We start from the raw sequence: 22,087 nt of genomic DNA on the forward strand, positions 1-22,087 counted from the left end.
TTCCTGAGAGCCACATTCCATTCTGGGGGGCCATATTCCAGCAATAGGCAGGGTTGGAAGCAAAAGTGGGACAGCTTGTTTCCACACACCCTTGCACACCCCTCTCCACCCTCCATCCAGGCAAGAAGCATTATCAGGTTTTAGGGACATGTTCTAGCCAGGCAAAGGCACTCAAGGAGGATGCAAAGCAGGGCCAGTGAGGGGTGGGGCTTGGGGAGAAGGGGGTGGGGCCTGGGGAGACACCTGAGGGCAGGTAATGACCCTCTGGCTCCTGGGTCTGAGCTTCCCCATTCCTGCCAAACAGCATTGCTGACTCCCGGACAGCCAACAAGCACATTACATGCAGCCAGCACCTACAGATAAATTTCTAAAAAAGAATTAGTTCCCAGTGAAGCACATCACATTTGATGGTAGGAAACAGTTCATTTTTCTCTGTCACTACAGCTGGCTTAAATAATTGTAATATAAGCAAAGAGGCTAAAGCCACCAAAGGTGAAAATCACATAGAGGTCTAATGCTCCAGTACCATCTTAAGATAGCATAAAAAAGTGACATTTTCTTAAATTTAATTTTATCCCTCCATATGTTTTTAATTGTTGGATATCTGAAGTGCCTAGTGCTGGCATTTCCTCAAGACTAACAATCAGATTTGTGTATGGATGGCTTCAGCAGACGAGGATAGGCAAGGAATTCCAGCTATGTCACCCCACCCCCTGAATATCTGCATCGGTGATGATGAAGAAATTTCATACTGTTCTATGTGGTTGAGTGCACTGCTATCAATAGGACTTAAGTTCACACAAGTGGTTGCATTGTCCACAAGTGTGCTGGCCCTGCTGAGTATCTTTCAAAAAACCTTTATTTATTTATTTTCATTCTAGTTGAATTACAAGGTTTTGAGGAATTTAAAAACAAAAACAAATGGGCCTTAATGAGGATCATATGTGTAAGTACACTAAATCCCTTTTTGTGCCCGTGAGCAGAGATGGACAGTGAAAGCAATTTTTGAAGGAAGGAGCCACAGCTTTTGAATTAGCAGCACAATCACTATGGCCCCCTGTCATCCAGAGCCAGGTACAGATTTTAGCAGCAAACGCAGCAATTAGTTCTGAAGGTCTTTTGATTGTCTCTTGACTATGGAAAGTTAAGATGGAAATACCGCAGCAAAAGAAAAGGCATTACTGTAATATCCACTTCATCCTCTCATGGTCATTTCCTGACAGCAAGACTTGAATGGAGGATGATGACGCAGCATTTGCTACTAATAAAATCTAGTGCCTGTCACTTTCAGATCTTATGAAAAGGCCGGTTCAGCAGGCTAAATTAGTGTTAGAAATGTATGGTCAATCAGATTCAGTTGCTGAATTATGATGAGAGATAGCCTCAAAAAGTGGGTTATGTAATTAGCTGAATATGCAGTGATTTGACTGGGTAATCAATGATCAAAGTTGCTTTGGGGGGGGGGGAGTGTTTATGGATATTGAATTTGGAGATAATCTCCACACATTTAACTGTATCAAACGCTACTTAGCTACTGTATTTACCTACTTAATAAAAAACTTGGAACAAGTTATTTTCCCCATGTCACATGACTGCCTGCACAAAAGAGTAAGAGAGATCCACAGCTGGGAGGCCTAGGTGGGGAAATATCTGAGGCCTGAGGAAGGGTTTTCCTCAGCTCCACTTCTTCTCTTCAGAACAGGCATACTGATAATTGTGAAAAGAAACTGTTGGAAGGATTATGAAAGCCTTTAGAACTGACATTTAAACAAAGGATTAAGGCATGATGTGTATATAAAAGCAGATTTGCTTTGGCATTTTTGTTTACACACATTGGATCCAAAATTAACAATGCATTCCAAATAAACTGTTTGAAAACTCTTTTAAATACATTAAATAGGCCTTTCCTTGCAGCATTCAATGTGGAGGAAAAATTTGTTTCTTGTTCAAGTTTATAAGGACTTGATATTCCTAAATAGGTTTGATCTAAAAGTAAGCCCCAATAGTTTCTAAATTTGGAATGGATGCAACTTCCAAACAATGGCTTAGATCCTAAGATAATGAATGTAAGGTTTCTAGTCATCTGCACCCTTGCACCTGCTTGCTCCCCCTGAAAATCTAGTGATCCTTCTGAACGAAGTGGGGGGTAGGGGTGTTCTGAAAGGGGAGAATCATTGAAGACTGGATGGAAGTCTGCTAAACCTGGGACAATTGTCCCATCCCAAAAGCCCCCAAAGACGCCCTTCCTCACATTGTTATCTAGCCCTCCATGGCAGCAATTTTGTGACTGACACCCACAGAACTCTCTTAAAATCTGAAACATGCCCTCTGGTCCAAAAAGGTTGGCAACCGCTTCTTTTCTCTGTATACTGTTAAAATGTTAACCTCAGTGGCTATCAAAAATTACCATAGTCAGCCTCTGTGATCTGTGGGAATATTTGAACCGTTGCTGCTCATAGGAGCACTTTCCATATGCTGCAAGAGGACTCATGCGGAAAGCAGAGTCACACATTTCTGCAGTTGTAAGGGTGGAAATAAGGGGTGCAGGTGGCACTGTGGTCTAAACCACAGAGCCTAGGGCTTACCGATTGGAAGGTTGGCAGTTCGAATCCCTGCGACAAGGTGAGCTCCCGTTGTTCGGTCCCAGCTCCTGACCACCTAGCAGTTCAAAAGCACATCAAGTGCAAGTAGATAAATAGGTACCGCTCCAGTGGGAAGGTAAACGGTGTTTCCGTGCGCTGCTCTGGTTCGCCAGAAGCAGCTTAGTCATGCTGGCAACATGACCCTGAAGCTGTCTGCAGACAAATGCCAGCTCCCTTGGCCTATAGAGAGAGATGAGTGCACAACCCCAGAGTTGTCCGCGACTGGACCTTTACCTTTACTTTTTAAGGGTGGAAATGAGATTTGCATTGTACAGAGTGCAGTGGTACCTCAGGTTACAAAGGCTGCAGGTTGCAGACTCTGCTAACCCAGAAATATTACCTCGGGTTAAGAACTTTGCTTCAGGATGAGAACAGAAATCATGCAGCGGTGGCGCAGTGGCAGCAGGAGGCCCCATTAGCTAAAGTGGTGCTTCAGGTTAAGAACAGTTTCAGGTTAAGAACGGACCTCCAGAACGAATTAAGTACTTAACCCGAGGTACCACTTTACCAGAAAGGCTAAAAAGCACATATACCAGAGGTGAAGATCTATCAAGTACAAATAAATATTAATAGATGAAGAGGGGCTACTCGAAAGGGGGGGTCATAGATAAGTGACAAGCACATGTTTAGTGTGCATAATTCCCCCTAGAGGAATTGAAAGTAGGTAAGATTTCTGTTTGAAACCCCAGAGAGCCACTACCCACCATAGAATCATAGAATTGTAGAGTTTGAAGGAACCATAAGGGTCATTTAGTCCAACCCCCTGCAATGCAAGAATCTTTTTCCCAGTGTGGGGCTTAAATCCATGACTCTGAGATTAAGCGTCTCATGCTCTACCCACTGAGCTATCTCAGCAGTCAATATATCACAAGTACAAAATAACCCCTCTGCAGCACCACAAATCCAACTCAGTGGTGTAACATTGGAAAATGTCAATCACTTCTCCTACCTAGGCAGTTATCTTTCCACAAGGGCCAACATTGATGCCAAAATCCAGCATCGCTTGAGCTCTGTGAGTGCGGCTTTCTTCTGAATGAAGCGCAGAGTGTTTGAGGACCGGGACATTTGCAGGGAAACAAAAATGCTTGTTTACAAAGCTATTGTACTACCAACCTTACTATATGCTTGTGAAACAGGGACCACTTACAAACGCCGTCTCCAACTCCTTGAAAGATTCCATCAACAGTGTCTCCGAAAAAAAATTCACATCACTTGGGAAGACAGGCGAACTAATATCAGTGTACTGGAAGAAGCAAAGATCACCAGTGTTGAAGCAATGATTCTTCAACATCAACTTCGTTGGACTAGTCATGTTGTGAGGATGCCTGTTGATCGTCTTCCAAAGCAACTACTCTATTCTGAACTTAAAAATGGAAAGAGTAATGTTGGTGGTCAACAAAAGAGGTTTAACGACTGTCTCAAGGCAAATCTAAAAAAATGTAGTATAAACATTGACAACTGGGAAACACTGGCCTGCGAGCGCTCCAGTTGGAGAACAGCCTTTACCAAAGGTGTCATGGGCTTTGAAGACACTCGAATACAGGACGCAAGGGAGAAATGTGCTAAAAGGAAGGCACGCTTGGCAAATCTACACTGTGATCAACTCCCACCCGGAAACTGATGTTCCCACTGTGGGAGGACGTGTAGATCCAGAATTGGCCTCCATAGTCACTTACGGACTCATTATTAAAACCGTGTTTATGGAAGACAATCTTACTCGGCTACGAATGATTGCCAAAGAAGAAGAAAGAAGAAGAAGATAACACTGAACGGGAAGTATCAATGCTCTGAATCAGTATAAAACATCTGAACATATAAAGCAGTATAAAGCAGCTGCACAGGGAAATTGCAACATGAACCAGAATTTAACTACAGTTACTGTTTAAGAGCCATCACTAACAGTGAGAGAGACAATAGGACATGAACCATTAATACTGAACTAAACAGCGTTCCAGGAGATTTGGTCACTAAGCAGGATTCATTGCATGATTAATTGCACAACTCCCTCTTCTCCCAAAACCCTGTGCTTTTCGAAATATGTTTCAGATCGACCATATTTCTTTCATTCCTGGTTTGGATCTTTTGGTAACAACAAATGGACTGCCCCATTTTTTCAGTTTGTGGTGACATCATGCCTTTAGAAGCTGAAGAATTGTCACAAGAGTTTCAGAGAGTTATCTGAAACTTTGGTTTTCCAAATAAGGCATACTCTACATAGTTCAGCCTCCACCTCCTCCCTTGATTCCTCCAGTTACCAGTGATATTTCCCCCCCTGAGGCATTTGTCTGCTTTCCAGACAAGTAATGAGGACTCAAGATTTAAACCAGCTGTGATCTCATTCAGTACTGATAGAGCTACATTCTTTCTAAAACAGCTTTTAACACCATATGTTCTGGTTGTTAATAGAACAGAATCTTCACTAAAAGACCTCAGCTACGTGGCCAGCAAGTGTCAGTAGCATTTAAACCTAACAAGATTATTTTTTCCAGCATGGAGTTCATATTAAAATAAAAGCAGAATGAAACAACAATTTTCAGCTGTAACCGCATGTTAAAAGTCATGAAATGTGAGTCTCATGCCATCTTCTTTGGGAGATTTTTTTTATTTAAAAAATGGTCTCAAAAGTAGGGAGGTGCACTGACCATAAGATTTAACTTCAATTTCATGCAGTCTGAAGTGCTTTGGAGGCTGCCCAATTCAATTCAATTCAAGTCCAGATCCTGATTCAGGACAGTGAAGCTTCATCCTTTTCCTATTGGTTATTATGGGGAAACAACAACAACAACAACAACAACAACAACAACAACAACAACAACGCTTCTTTTTTCCCCCTTTGACAAAGTGGATTACATCTGCAGACATTTTAGCCATTCCCGAATGGATAATGCCTGCCAAATTACAATCAAATAGGTCCAGGGTTTTTTGTGTGTAGGGTACTTCTAACATTTATTTTAAAGGAATCATGTATCTCTCTCTTATTGTTGGCAGAAGTAGATGAAATTTGTAGGCATGTTAGCCCCTTCTATGGGGATAAATCCTGCCAAATCTCAGAAGGAAAGACATAGTAATTTTCTGCAAGTAAAACCCACAGTTTGGAATACAAAACAGCATATATTGAGAGAGTTGGCTATAGGTAAGAAATAGGCCAATAGAAAAGAGATCAAGAGAGCTTTGTGCTAGGTGTTTTTAAAGTTGGGGGTGGGGGAAGATAAACTAAAACAGATGTGTTTCCTCCCTTCTGGTTTTGTGGGCAATGATTTTGTTGTGAAAACGGCAGATATTGTTGAGGTGTCCCTAGGAGAGTAATCTGCAAAATATCAGAAGAATGGGCACAAAGACCTGGGGGTTGAGGGGCTGCCTGGAATAGCGTGTGATGTGATGTGGGGAAAGTGGCTTCTGCAGGACAAAGAAATGAGAAGAGTTCAGGAGAACTGCCTTGCCCAAGCAAAAATCCTTTTCTATTCACTTGGATTGGTATCCAAGCCAATGTAGGACAGTTGCTGGGGTCAAACTGTGAGCTAGGAATGAACTATTTTACACATTAAAGGTAAAGGTAAAGGTACCCCTGCCCGTACGGGCCAGTCTTGACAGACTCTGGGGTTGTGCGCCCATCTCACTTAAGAGGCCAGGGGCCAGCGCTGTCCGGAGACACTTCCGGGTCACGTGGCCAGCGTGACATCGCTGCTCTGGCCAGAGCCAGAGCCAGAGCCAGAGCCGCACACGGAAACGCCGTTTACCTTCCCGCTGGTAAGCGGTCCCTATTTATCTACTTGCACCTGGAGGTGCTTTCGAACTGCTAGGTTGGCAGGCGCTGGGACCGAGCAGCGGGAGCGCACCCCGCCGCAGGGATTCGAACCGCCGACCTTTCGATCGGCAAGCCCTAGGCGCTGAGGCTTTAACCCACAGCGCCACCTGCATGGCAGCAAACCTGAGTTTGCCATTGGGTATTCAAGAAGTTGCAACTAATCTTGGCTCGCTGAAGTATTTAACAGTTTTTACTAGCACAATTGCAAAAACATGTCTGTTGTATTCATGGTTTATATTTTATGGCATATGCTCTTTTTTTTTTAAGTGTGCATAGAAAAATGTAAAATTTGAAATGGCCTTCAAATTCAGCAAGGAACATAGCTATAGAAAAATAGTTTAGAAAACAAAATTATGGTGATATGAATTACAAAAAACAAAATAATTGAAAGGAACAGATCAATCAGCTGCCAGATGTAAATAGCAATTTGTTCTTAGCCAGAAAAAAACCATTACAGTGCCACACAGAAACAGGTGTGCTCATCAGTTTCTAGATCAACCTAGAAGAGAGGGACCCTCTTTCTCAGTTGGAAATGGAGTTGCTGGGAATGAAACAAGTTTTCTGTATTATTATTTTTTTAATCCTCTTGTTCCAAACAAGTTGAAGAATCATGGAAATTAAAATTTGCAATCTCATCCTGTCTCTCAAATTCACTCCCAAAGATTCTGCACGGGAGGCACAAGTGTAATATACTGTGCTCTTTAAATCTGAATTAAAATCTGATTTGAGACATAATTTATTTGTGACCAGCTCCCCACCTCTAATTAGCTGTCCTCCTCCAGCCCCTGCCCTTGTATGAGGGGGTGCATGTTCGTATGTAAATGCACCATGCTTTCATTCAAAACAGCTTGTCTTGCAAACTCTCCATATGAATGCCTTCTCTGTAGGATACAAGGAAACATTCCTTGGGACTCTGGCAAGGGACAGTTGTAGAGCCTAAACCCAAGGGGAAAGAAATGTCAACATCTGCCTGTTACTGCCTAGCAAATGGACAATTATCATCTCCCCCCTGCTTCTGTAAGCCCCGTTAGACAATGGCATGGCGTTGCCTCCTTTGTGTGCCTCTAAGGGTTCCCACCACAGCTTCACTTCTGATATGCTAATAAAGAAGCCATCTTTTTTGTGTTCCTGAAAGGCCCCTTTCCTGCATTCAATCCAAAGTTCGGGAGTGCTGTGTGAGAAGCACAGATCCTAGAAGGAATTCCCCCAGCCCTTTTATAGAAAAAGGAGAGGAATTAACCATCTGCTTGTGTGGGTCCCCTGGAAGAAAATGGCTGAACAAATTGCAACTTGACACAATGGGCTTTGGTATCTTCTTGCTTGACAAGCAATAAGCTCTTTGGCGTTTCCATGTCGCTTTCTCACTCTGCTCTGCAGAAATTAAGCTTGTGAGGTGAGTGCAAGGATTTTCAAATGAAACAGCAGCATGACGGTCAGGGTGTTTAACATATATAGATACCTTTGCCAATGGCACTTCAGAAATAAAAATGAAATACTATATTGAACCTGAGATGAAGCTAATCACTTGTGCTCAGGTTCATTTATGTCAGCTGTGAACATCAAGCCCTGATTTGGGTGCTTACCTGTGTCCTTTCAAAATCTGGTTTCTTTTTTACATGGAAGAGTTGTGTGCAGTGTGGAATCATAGAACGTCAGATCAAAGGGCAACATTACAAATGGGCTGTCATATACCTGAGTCTTCATCCAGTTAAGAAATGTAAGGTGCATTCGTCACAACCACTACAATGTGGGAAAGGGCCTTCTTTGTTGTGGCTCCTCAGCTTTGACACTCCCCCTGGTGGTACTGATGGCAGAGACCTTCAGGAATTTCCACACCAGATAAAATCATTTCTGTTCTCCCAGGCACTAGGAGTTAATCTATTGTACCCAGCCTTGTTGCTGGTTTCTGAACTGCTGCATTACTCCTTTGATTCTTATTGGTTATATAAATGTGTTTTTTTTAAATGGAGTGCTTTTATGTGTTGGAAACTGCCCTGGGATTAGGGACATGATGAAGGGGTAGTCTACAAAACTGATAATAAATTAAATAATAGCATGAGATTCTGTGATACTGATGGCAAACCTGGAGTGCTATGAGACTCCACAGTTTTCCAAGCTTGTCACCAGTATTGCAAAATATCTCTCTCGCCCCTCCCCCCAAAAGTCCAGCTTCTTCTTTATTTAAAAGATTTATAAACTGCTTAATTGAAGAGTTCTCTGAGCAGGGTATAAATAAAACGAAGACATTCTGCCAAGAGGACTATTCTGATTTCCCTCAGTATGCTATTAATTGAAAAACAAAATCAAGGCCATGTGAGTTAATATAGTGTATTATATTACTTTTTCATCCATTGGTACAAGTACCAAGAAAGGACCACAAGGATGTGGAATAGACAGTAGTCAAAAGAAGGCAAAGTGTTCAGCCAAGTGACCACTGCAGATCAAAGAAAAAGAGGGTACTAGAAGGTAATGACTGACCATAGGGCAAGAAAACATTGTGCCGTCCCCTTGTATTAAATCACTTATATTCGGAACGAGCTAGACACCACCGTGGGAGCAGGGCTGGGGCGGGAGAGTGCTAGAGCTCTGTCTGGTCAAGTTGCATGGAATCAATTTCAATCCGTTACCCCCGAGGATGTGGACAGGCTGCTTGGACGCGTGAAACCAACCACCTGTCTCCTTGATCCTTGCCCATCCTGGCTAATAAAAGCAAGCCGGGAAGGGCTGGGCGATGGGCTCTGCGGGGTGGTGAATGCTTCCCTCTGTGAGGGAACATTCCCAGATCCGCTGAAAGAGGCGGTCATTAAACCGCTTCTTAAAAAACCATCTTTAGACCCAGCCAGTATGGCCAACAATTGCCCAGTCTCAAATCTTCCATTCTTGGGCAAGGTGATTGAGCACGTGGTTGCTGAACAATTCCAGGCACGCCTGGAGGATGCGGACCATTTGGATCCCTTCCAATCGGGATTCAGGCCTCATCATGGTACTGAAACTGCCTTGGTCGCGCTGGTTGATGATTTCCGGCGAGCTAGGGACAAAGGTGAGAGCTGTTTCCTAGTTCTGCTGGATCTCTCAGCGGCCTTTGATACAATCGACCATAACATCCTTCTGGACCGTCTAGAGGGGCTGGGAGCTGGGGGCACTGTCATACAGTGGTTCCGCTCCTTCCTCCTGGGCCGTGTTCAGAAAGTGGTGGTGGGGGATGAGTGTTCAGACTCCTGGGCCCTCACTTGTGGGGTGCCTCAGGGTTCCGTCCTCTCCCCCATGCTTTTTAACATCTATATGAAGCCGCTGGGAGAGATTAACAGGGGGTTTGGACTGTTTGCAGATGATACCCAGCTCTACCTCTCTTTCAAATCAGAACCAGTGAAGGCGGTGCAGGTCCTGTGTGAGTGCCTGGAGGCGGTTGGAGGATGGATGGCGGCTAATGGATTGAAGTTGAATCCTGACAAGACAGAAGTACTGTTTTTGGGGGACAGGGGGCAGGCTGGTGTGGAGGACTCCCTGGTCCTGAATAGGGTAACTGTGCCCCTGAAGGACCAGGTGCGCAGCCTGGGAGTCATTTTGGACTCACAGCTGTCCATGGAGGCGCAGGTCAATTCTGTATCCAGGGCAGCTGTCTACCAACTCCACCTGATACGCAGGCTGAGACCCTACCTGCCCACGGACTGTCTCGCCAGAGAGGTGCATGCTCTAGTTATCTCCCGCTTTGACTACTGCAATGCGCTCTACGTGGGGCTACCTTTGAAGGTTACTCGGAAACTACAACTAATCCAGAATGCGGCAGCTAGACTGGTGACTGGGGACGGCCGCCGAGACCACATAACACCGGTCTTAAAAGACCTATATTGGCTCCCAGTATGTTTCCGAGCACAATTCAAAGTGCTGGTGTTGACCTTTAAAGCCCTAAACGGCCTCGGCCCAGTATACCTGAAGGAGCGTCTCCACCCCCATTGTTCTGCCCGGATGCTGAGGTCCAGCGCCGAGGGCCTTCTGGCGCTTCCCTCATTGCGAGAAGCAAAGCTACAGGGAACCAGGCAGAGGGCCTTCTCGGTAGTGGCGCCCGCCCTGTGGAACGCCCTCCCACCAGATGTCAAAGCGATAAATAACTACCTGACATTCAGAAGACATCTTAAGGCAGCCCTGTTCAGGGAAGTTTTTAACGTGTGATATTTTAGTGTATTTTTGGTTTCTATGGAAGCCGCCCAGAGTGGCTGGGGAAACCCAGCCAGATGGGCGGGGTACAAATAATAAATTATTATTATTATTATAGCATAATTCCAGAAACAGATTTCATTTGTCTCCCAAGGTGTTTCAGAGGCATAGGCAAGGATGGGGGTGTCAAGGCTGGTACGTCTGTGCAGCCAGACTTCATCATCACCTTCCTCCCAGTAAGTGGCAATGATTCTCCTGCAGGGAGGCTATTTATAATAGAGTAGGAGCACCATTTCAGTGTCTTGACTAGACTAGATCATAACCCCACTTAAAGTAGGACATGCTTTAAAGCAGGGCTGGCCGCCCTGTGGCCCTCCATGGTTACTTATTTAGAAAAAACCTTTGTATGCTTCTTTTCTTTTTGAAAAAGTCAAAGTGGTTTAGTACAATGACAATACAGTAAGAACAACACAGAGATTAAAACAGATCACCAGCTGACTGTTTTGCAAAATGTTTTTTTCCTCCCGAATTGCCTGCATAAGCACAGAAAAGTCTCCAGCAAATGTTTGGAAGTTAATACGGAAGGCACCTGCTGAATCTCTTTTAGAAGAGCATTCCACAAGATAAGATGTTGGGCCCCAGTTTCCTTTAGCCCCAGTCAGCATAGCTAATGGTTTCGGAGTGAAAAGAACTGTAGTCTAAAAATATCTGGAAGGCCGCAAATTAGTACCCTCCTCAGCCCCCACTTTAAAACAAATCAAGTAACATTTGTTGAACTCATTGGGTATTTATATATAACTTTATATATGGCTTTTGTTGACTTGTGTCACTGATGTCGTTCTCCAAATGTGAGGGTTTGCCAGTGTGTTGATGAGAAGCCTATAGGCCTCACTATTCTCCCAGCAGATCAGAACTTGCTGCCACATACAATGAGTCATTCAATCTGTGAAAAGATTTAATGACACATAACAGGCAATGCCAACCTACACAAACAGCAGCAACTCTCTGAACCTTGACTTTATTAGATATTGTGGGTGGGAAAGAGCTGTGGAGTATATTTTAGAAAATGTCTCACCAATTAATTCAGTAGTACATAAGCTTACATATATATACAGTGGTACCTTGGGTTACATGCGCTTCAGGTTACAGACTCCGCTAACCTAGAAATAGTACCTCGGGTTAAGAAATTTGCTTCAGGATGAGAACAGAAATTGTGCTCCAGCGGTGCAGCGGCAGGAGGAGGCCCCATTAGTTAAAGTGGTGCTTCAGGTTAAGAACAGTTTCAGCTTAAGACCGGACCTCCGGAACGAATTAAGTACTTAACCCGAGGTACCACTGTATCTGAGTATGAACAACAGAGGACCGGAGGGTCTATTTGAGCCCAACCTGGATATGGGGAAATTTACTTCATTATTTAATAAATGGCAATGAATGGTGCAACAGCAACATTTCAGTAGTTATTATTGTTGTTAATGTAGTAGTAGTGGTTTTTTTTATTCCCAAGGGGAGAAATTGGTAAGATTTTCTACCTCAGATGCCAGAATAACTTGGAGACTCTCAATCAAACTTGGATGCTCTGCACCTTGACTTCAGAACATCTGAAGCACTGAGTTCACAGGGAGCCTATCTACCCTTCCCATCAAATCCTGATTACAACTCCTTTAATCCAATGCTCTTGAACTAAGAACAAAATAACCACAAAGGGCAAGCATAGTGCTGGCTTCTGTTTAGACACAATTGTGTCTGTCACCCAGTGTGCCACTCAAGGAAGTCTGATGTCACTACAGAAATTATTCTTTCTTTGGCAATCACTCGTAGCCAAGTAAGATTGTCTTCCATGAAAATGGTTTTAACAGTGAGTCCGTAAATGACTATGGAGGCCAATTCTGGGTCCACACGTCCTTCCACAGTGGGGACGTAGGTTTCCAGATGGGAGTTGATCACGGTGAGGGTTTGCCAAACATGCCTTCCTCTTAGCTCATTTCTCCTTTTCGCCCCAAGTTTGTGCTTCTTCAAAGTCCAAAACAACTTTGGTAAAGGCTGTTCTCCAATTGGAGTGCTCACAGGCCAGTGTTTCTCAGTTATCAGTGCTTATACTACATTTTAAAAAAATATTTGCATCTTTAAACCTCTTTTGTTGTCCACCGGTATTTCGCTTTCCATTCTTATGGTAGGAATAGTTTAGTTGCTTTGGAAGACGATAATCAGGCATCCGAACAACATGACCAGTCCAACAAAGTTGATGTTGAAGAATCATTGCTTCAACAATGGTTATCTTTGCTTCTTCCAGTACACTAACATTAGCTCGTTTGTCTTCCCAAGTGATGTGTAAAAATTTTCGGAGCCGCTGTTAATGGCTGAGGAGCTGGAGATGAAATTAACAACGCCCCTACACCAGTCTCCTGGTGGTGTCAGTCAGAGGCCTCATATCTTGTTTGGGTGGTAGAACTGTCTGCCCCCAATCCCTGTGTGCTATGGAGATTTTGTGGGGGGATATTTAGAGCACAGCTGGGTCTTCTCCCTCATCTCCAGGCTCAACTTCTCTATTCATTTTCTTGTCTTAGCTAGCTTCCTTTTGGCCATGAGCTGACAGACATTCTGGCTCCTCAGTGTGGCTGAATAGCACATTCACTGTCTCTTCATCTGTCCAGCTCAGCTGCTTTACTTGCCATTCATGGCAAAACTTTCAATCATTTTGGGGTTCACACAGAATAAAACACACAGCTTGATGGAGATGACTTGATAACGGTTCTTAGCATCTTTCTGCTTTTCCTCCACTCTCTAGTACTGGCTCAAATGTCTTCATCTCCCACAAGTTGCTAAGATGTGTTATTCAGGGACCAGCTAGCATATGGAATGGGTCTTTTTTATTTATATAGCCAATACCATGCATATATATGCATTTGATGTACTGCCAAATAAGGCAAAATATGGCTTCCTCTGGTACTGCTCATGCCTTAAAAGCCCTTCTTTGCCCATGTCTAAGTGGCTAAGGCTGCAGTTCTATGAACATTTTTCTGAGAGTAAGTCAAATTGAACATAGTGGGGCTTACATCAGAGTAAACATACAAAAGATTGTACTGTAGACTTCCTATGGGTGCGTCTTTACATACATCAGAGGCTGCTGCTTTAGCTTTGTATAATTCCCATTTTTGAAGTATAATTCCCATTTTTGATCTGTGAACAGTGGACAACTTCCAATAATATTTATCTGCCTGTGCCATAGACATCCACTTGTGCAATGTGACTTCCAGTTTCTCTGCTCCACCCTCCAGTTCCCTATGCCCCTCCCCATTAGTTGACTGTAGGGACAGATGGATCTGTCAATTTTGGTTTCTCTCAGCTTTCATTTTTCCAGTCATAAGTTTACTTGTCCACATCAGTCTGCAATTTTTGAATTGTTTTTTAAAGGCCTTGTGGAAATTCATTGGCATTTTAGCGCAAATTTCTCCAAAGAAACACATCTTCATGTGCAATTTTGCCTAATATACACATTTTTTGCAAATGTACAATGATGCATTTTGGAATGTTATTATTTTGCTAATATGTGCATTTATATGCACACTTTACCCTGGCATATACATTTTTGTATACATTGGTTGGCTGGAAAACTGCATTGCAAAATCCAGAGAAGTGCAAATTTCAAAGGATGGCTGTCTTTCGATTTGCATACTGTTTTGGAAAGTGCAGACTAGGTGCATTTGCCTAATAATAATAATAATAATAATTTATTTATACCCCGACCATCTGGCTGGGTTTCCCCAGCCACTCTGGGCTGCTTCCAACAAAATATTAAAATACAATGGTCTGTTAAACATTAAAAGCTTACTTAAATTGTGAACTGAATCAAATTTTCCCCTCATCTCTATTTGACTGCAACATGCATCTCCCTGGCCCTTCTTCTGAATGACCATGTGCAGCTGAAACAGGGATGGCCAGCTGCAGTGATGGACATGGCAAATAGTATTTTTGCATTAGGCTTCACTGAGACAGCATGCATTCAGGTACAAGTGCCATCCAAATATTGTGTGTCTCTAATCACTGATTTACTTTCAGATTCAGATTCAGTGCAGTAACATTAACTGTGTCACAAAGTCCTTCTTGTTATTCAAAATGACTAACCTCTCTGCTAACGTTGTGCCCTCTCCTTTCCTCCCGATGATGATCTAATTCTGGAGCAGAGTGGATGGACCATAAAATTCATTGCTGACTAGGGGGAGGCACTGAATAATGCATGATCATGCTCCTTGTTCTTTAAGTGTGTGGCTTCAGACAGTAGCAGACAGAAGGGATGAGGGCTCTTTAGAAGTCATTTTGGATGGATTTTCTCCAAAAACGTTCCCTTCCTTGGTGGCTGTGCCCTGTCCTGTCTCAACATAGAGGAGCAGGAGCTTTACATATACTCTAGCTGAAATGCAGGAAATGTGTGTGATAGAATATTAGCATCATATGTTCTCAACGAGCCATTCCAGATTATTAATATAGAGTACAACAAATATTCAGTGATTGCTCAGTGGTTACACAGAAGTATCCAGACATTTTCTAGCAAAGAAGCATTCCTGCTTCAAGGTTATTGCAGTTGCCAAGTACAGGCTGGAATGAGGTTGTGCAAGCATTATAGGCATCCATGGGAAGCAGCTCATGACATTACTGATGAGAGACAAGACAAATTTCTGCTTCACTCAGGTCCTGCTTGTGGGTTTCCCCTAGACATCTGGCTGACCATTGTGAAAATAGGATGCTGGGCCAGAGGAGCCTTTTTTTCTGATCCAGCTGACCTCCTCTTATATTATTAAGTTTGTCTATGTGAGCATATATAAGACCAGCACATGAATTCTGTTGATAGGGCCTATCACGAACTCTTGTTAAAAGAGGTAAAATATTCATTTTCTAGAAGCATGAAAAAAGGTCTAGAATGTGACTTGTATGCTGGTGGAAATGATTGAGAAGGAATGAGAGTATCACAGAACTGCCCAGAAGTTCTTCCATCACCCTTGTCTAAAGTCATAAAGAGTAGACGTCAAGGTAAAGATTGTGCCCCTATCAGTTCCTCTTCTGAAGAGCTTAGTGACCATGACAAGAATCCACCGTGCTTGTCAATGGATCGGCTTGTTGGTTACCCTAACATGGACAAGCCACATGCACTCTTACGGTATCAGTATTCTCATGATATTTCAATTTTCTTTCGCATTAAACCATCTACGCTTGCACAGTACCATGTCAATACACCTTCATGTGAGAAACAACCACACCCTATAATAGCAAATGCTGGTGGTGAGTGCCATTGGAACTAAAGATGAAACAGGGCTACTGAGAAAGAAGAGGGAGACATTAGCATGATCAGGGTAATCCAGAGGTTTTCAGAAGTACAAAAAAGCTTTAAAAATAAATATAAATATAGGGAGGTAAACAATCCACTGAGGTGTGAGTATGCTGCAGCATCCACTTAGATGAGAAAACAAAAAGTGAAACTGGGTGATGGTGGAATGCCTTAACTGAGTCTCTTTTATCGTATCCTGTAAGAAGGTGTGGTTAACTGGCTAGGTCCCTGAAAAGGAGCATACCAGGAGGTTTGGTTGCACTGCAACATTTTGTTGTAATTAGTAGTCGTGTCATTACGTCTACCACTATATTATTATTTATAAACAAATATGGAAAAACCACACGCTCTTCTTGAAATTAGAAATATCCATTGCAGCCTAGAGCATTGCAATAATTACATCAAAATTCTCCAGGTGGCTGCACTATAAATAGAAGGGTCCCCCCCCCCAGTTCTAGCACCTAAATCTGCAGTAGTTATCAATATATACCTTTCTGTTTATACTAGGTACTTCATTAATCTCGGTACTATCAGTCTAAAACTGAGAAGTGGAAAATTGTATGGTGCCACGAGTTATTTAATTCCTCCCCCCCCATCCCAGTTAGATTATGTTTGAAAAATAATTACTGCACCTTAACTCATACACATAAAAGTACTGAACTGATGTGACAGTAGCATGGCTATGTCTTAACTTGCACGTTATTTGAGAGGAAACCACCACATTCCTCTAGCATAGATACATAATGAAGCTGAACTTTCTGCTTCTTCTGCGGCGATTAATCTTGTTGTGCCTTTGGTGGTAATAATAACAGTATTTTTTCAAAGAACTAGATCAGCTTGTCTAAGACAAGCATTTGCCAAAGCCAGCTGAGTCTGAATGTTACCTCTGTTTAGTCACAGGAAATGACTGTGCTCTCTGAAAGTGATTACCCACCGAGCACAATTCTATTACCTGTGCCAGGGGATGATTCAGACCAGTCCTTGGAGTCTAAAACTGCTTGAGCAGGAAAGCAAGTAGCTAAGAGATAATTGACCCCCATCTGTACTGCGACTTTAAAATTTCATGTTACAAAGGCATGCTAGACAACATGGCATGCAAGGTCATTCTTTCATCTGCCATGAAGCAGAAAAAATACAGCAGTAAAAATAATAAAAAATTTACAGAAGTGTGCTTACGCCCACTGGCACAGCACGTTAGAATGAGTCCTTTCTTTAGCTAGATATTCACTTTTGGACAGACTTTCAAAATTCCTTAAGCTGGTAGCTGCCTCAAGTACAAACACTTGATTCACAATGGACAGCAGAGCTCAAGAATTACAAGCATTTTATGTCATTATTTTCAAGGATTATTTTCAAAGCACATCTATCATACGGTCATTAACATATACCACAGTATACCCCTCTAGAACAAGGTGCGTCCTATGGTTGGGTGCGTCCTATAGAGCAAAAAATATGGTACATTTGAACTTGACTATGAACAGTTAAAGAGGGACTCAATCACTTGCCTCTTGTGATTTCCGTCTTAGTTGCTTCTGGGCCAGTTTAATTTTATGAAATGGCTGACTGCCCAAGGTTACTGTGATTAAACCATACAATCACATTCCACAGTAGAGACAGGCCAGTGAGAGGGGAAAAGGGCAATAAAGATCTACCCCAAGATTACATTCATCTTTCGGGATCCAGTACCCAAACATTTGTGAAACTATCTCATTCTCACCTCATAAAGCCTTGTTACTGTACACAATGTTTTAGAACACGGTTTCTCCTATACATAAATGCATGAATAAGTTGTATTCTATATATATAAACAGAGAAACAAGCATCTCATTACATTACAAGTGTAAGATGAAGTGTGTGGACTTCCAGACAATTCATCTGCTCATGGAAGGGTATATCTAAGAGTCAACTTACATTTTATATAAATCACATAATTAGCAACTGTATGATTGTTTTTTTCTTTGTTAAATAGCAGCCACAGTGTGAATTCTCAGAATTGGGGCCTTGGTGTGAGAAAAGTGTTCCCCCACTCACTATTTAGCAAAACAAAAAACAAAACAAAACCAAAACCTAGTACACAATTGTTAATTATGATCTGATTGCATGCTTAATGTTTTGTTTGGCTCTAAGGCTGCAGTCCTATGCACATTAACCAGACAGTGACAGACTCTGAGCTCTCAAATTTCAGCAGTGCCCTGTGTTATGCTAAAATCCAGTGCTCCCGGCTTGCCTCCCACGCTCTATTCTACCATACCAGTTGCACCACCCTAAAACCGCCTCTGAAGCTGAGGATAAGACCCACTGAACATAGTACTTATATCTGAGTGAACATGCACAGGATCAGACAATGTGTGCATCCTTCTAAAGTCAAGAAAGAAAAACCTATATGGTAGAGCATAATTTAGACATAAGAAATGTAATTCATTAACTGGGTTCAGGCATAACATGAAATATTGGTTTGTTTAGCTAAACCATGGTTTACTTAGCATATGAGTTCAACCCTACCTGTAAGCTATGGTTGTTTGGGGCCAACAAAATGGGATCTGAATTCTAACTATGACCTGTTGTTATGTCTAAATTCACAGACCAATTGCAAACCACAGTTAGAGCAGCCACTGCACCGCCTGATGAAATTGCTGCATCCGGAAGGTGGGAGCTAAGAATTTAGGTGAGAAGCTAAATCGGACAAGCAGTTCAAACCTGTGCTTTGCCTCCTGTACTTCCAGAAACTCACTGTGGTATGGTTTTTTAAGGACAGATAGCGTAAGCCATGGTTTGAGATCTCAAGCCAGCTTTCATTAGCCAATATAAATAGCAATGGAATGAATTGCATAAACGTGTAGGGCAGTGAATTGTAGCTCAGAGGGCCAAACCCTGGTAACTCTTTCCTCCCAATGCCAATATCAGCTTCAAAGGAGCAATGTACATCACTGTACGGGAGTCAAGGGCTAAATTCCACCTTCCTGCTTGCTGGATTGTTAAATCCAGATAATATCAGCATTCTCAGATGCATCACATCAAGTTTGTCCCAGAGGAATCAGGATAAGAAAGAAATTGGCCAACACACGCTCAATTAACAGCACAGAGATCTAAAAAGTGCACAATTTTAAAAAGACAGCATAGTGAGATATACACTTTTGCAGTATGTATGTATGTGTTCAGAGAGAATGCAGATGAAGTTAAGGATGCTTATAATATCGTTGTTTTCCAATAAAATTTCAGACTTGCAGGGAACCAGGACACTGGCTGGGTGCCTGATAGTTTAGGTACCCATTTTGCCTTCAAAAGGCACGCTGTGTAGCAAAGCAGTTAAAATGACAATTATAAAACTAGAGACTACAAAGATCTTTTCTTTGGTGATGCAAAGATCAGGCACGCTGAAAAGAGTGCAAGGCTATCAAATATCAAAGAGATCTTCTTTGAGCTAACTATGGAGGAGGCACCCCAGTGTCACCAAGTGTTGTGCTGAACTGGGGTCAGGTAGACCCCCACAGTCAGCGCTGCAGAAACCCTTTTGCTTACACATCCACTCCCCCCTCCCTGCTTTCCAGACATGACACAGAAGGTATTGTGGCTTACCTTCTGCAAACAAACCAACAAAGGACAAATCCTTCAATAGAAATGTTTATATATGTGGAAATGGTAGCAAATTAAGAACAAAAGCTTTTCGTACCCTCTAAAATGCATGTACCTGGTTAACCTCTGAAAGCAAAGTGTTGCAGCCAGTTCAGGCTACTGAACACACTGAGCTCTGAGACATTCCAGAGGCAACTATCAGAGTCAGTTTCCTTGTGTGGAGAGAGCAATGGAAACTTGCACCACAATCCAAACCCAAGAGGGGATCTTGGGCTTTTGAGCTGAGCCCTGGCATAAATCTGGCTCAGCGGACAGCACTTACACCAGTATAAGTCACCCAAATAGGGCATTTTGGGTATGTGGCAGGGGCAGGCAGAGCAAGGAGGCAGTTTCACCTATTCCAAACCCCTTTCACATGACCCTAGCAACCCAGAGGAACTTAGCCAGAAAACAATTGGCGTAAGTCAAATTTCTCCTGCACAGAGTTTGGAACAGGGATAACGATATCTGGTTTCTCTCATTAGGATTGCTCCGTGGGATGGTTGTTCCTTACACATGTGAGGCTTTTAGCAAGTTTTCTCATGACATTGCAGACATCAAAATGTCAACTTCTATTTTCCCCTCATTTAAATCCATATTTACCCTTTTGGGAGAAGATCTCTGGAGGATCTCATGTGCTTTAAATGTATGGTGTGGATGTGACCTAATTTTTTCAGTGCACACGACACACACACACACACACACACACCTCCAGATATTTTCCTGCAGCTACTACTCAGGGAATATGTCACTTCTCCTTTCACCAACATCTAGCATGAGTCACTGATGAAAATGAATTACTTTCTGGCACATAACATTCATTACTCTATTTTGACTGCCTGAGAGAATTATTTTACGCCTGTATTGTCAAGAACTAGATGGATAAGATTTTACTCCTCACTGCAAAAATAAATGTCTGAAGACTGGTTGCTACTGACTGTGTGGGCTTATCAACCCACTTATCTTTTGCCCCACTCTTTTCAGGCATGGGTCCACACTTAAAAGCTCTGTGTCCGAGTGCTTGGAGTTGTTTTTTTGCCTCAGAGCTTTTCCTGCAAAAAATCCTCTCTTTAGTGCTCAGTTGCAGCAAATGTTATTATAGGTTTTCCATGGCTTGGTGTTTGTTCCAATTGAACATTAAAGAGTGAGGGTTATTTTGTGGGGAAAGCTCCAGAGCAAAAGAAGAGTGTTGGGACATGCAGTTTCAAAGCACAGACCATGCTTGGAAAGAGAGGAGGAAGGGGAAGTGTGGATAAGCCTTGTACTGTATGTTGCATTGCTCCTTGTTTTCTGTATGTTCAGAAGCAGCTGCAAATCTCTCTCTAAGTAGCAGAAAAGACTTGCTAGAAGCACATAAAAATGTTGTTTGATGTCTAGTTGGAAAGACAGGGTGTTCAGGTCTGAGAAGCGGCTCTTTTGGGTGTAACAGAAGGCCAGAAAATTGTTGTTGTTTTTAAGTATTGTTGTATTTTTACTGCCAGACAAGAGGAGATGCATTTGTAGGATTTTCTGCTTCAGGTGACAAAATAACTTCACTGTGCGCCGTGACTTGGGGGTGGTGGAGAGTCCCATTTGCTGTTCCGCCTCAGGACAGGTGCACAGGCTGGAAGCATCTGCTGTGACAAGTTAAACTGTATAACAGCAAGAGGCCTTTGGCATGCATATTTATAGAGTGTGGTCATGTCTTTAACTTTACATTTATAGGCAGAGCAACCCTGATGCAGGTATTTCAGCAATATCCTGAAAAATCAATAATGCATCTTTGCTGGCAAAAAGCACAAGGCACACAGCTGCTAGGCTCTGCAGCCTGTTCCGACAGAATATCTAGGCCACCAAATGGGCCGTAAATAGAAAATTGTTTTAATTTTTCCCTTCATTTTTAGCTGTTTCAACACATCCTGTTTATGGGGCTTTTAAAAATCATTTTTACCCAGCAACATATTTGATAAAAAAAACCTCTTTCTGGCTTCCAGTCAACCTGTTGAACACAAACTGTTGTTGAATCTGTAATCTCTTTTATAGCTCTCAATATATTTCTCTCTCATAGTAAAAGAGTAAACAAGGAACAATAAAATTATGCAAGAGCGGTGAGCCCATCAGATACTCAGAAATGCCCCATTCGCTTAGCCTGCATAGATACCATCTATTTAAAGCACACGAACATTTCCCAAAGACTCCTGAGCACTGCAGTTTGTTAAGGATGCCAGGAACCATAGCTCTGTGAGTGGTGAACTACAGTTCCCAGAATTCTTTGGGGAAGCTGTATTCTTTAAATGTGCTTCACGTTTTCTTTCTCCAAACACAGTCTGGCTTTTGAAAACTTCTAGTACCTCATCAAGAACAGTTCCCAATCCCTATAGATGCATAAACAAAGGCTGTTTCTGAATTATTCAAAACTGCCTGTAATAAATATTGCAAACAAACAAACAGCTGAACCCCCATGGAGTGCCAAATATCTAGTCTCTATCCTGGTGGAGCAGGCTCTGGAATACCTTTCACAGGTGGGGTTGAAGCTGTCTGAAGCGATGAGAAAGAACAGTAGAAGAAGCAGGA

Source organism: Podarcis cretensis (assembly GCF_951804945.1).
Source record: "Podarcis cretensis genome assembly, chromosome: 4".
NCBI lineage: Eukaryota > Metazoa > Chordata > Lepidosauria > Squamata > Lacertidae > Podarcis > Podarcis cretensis.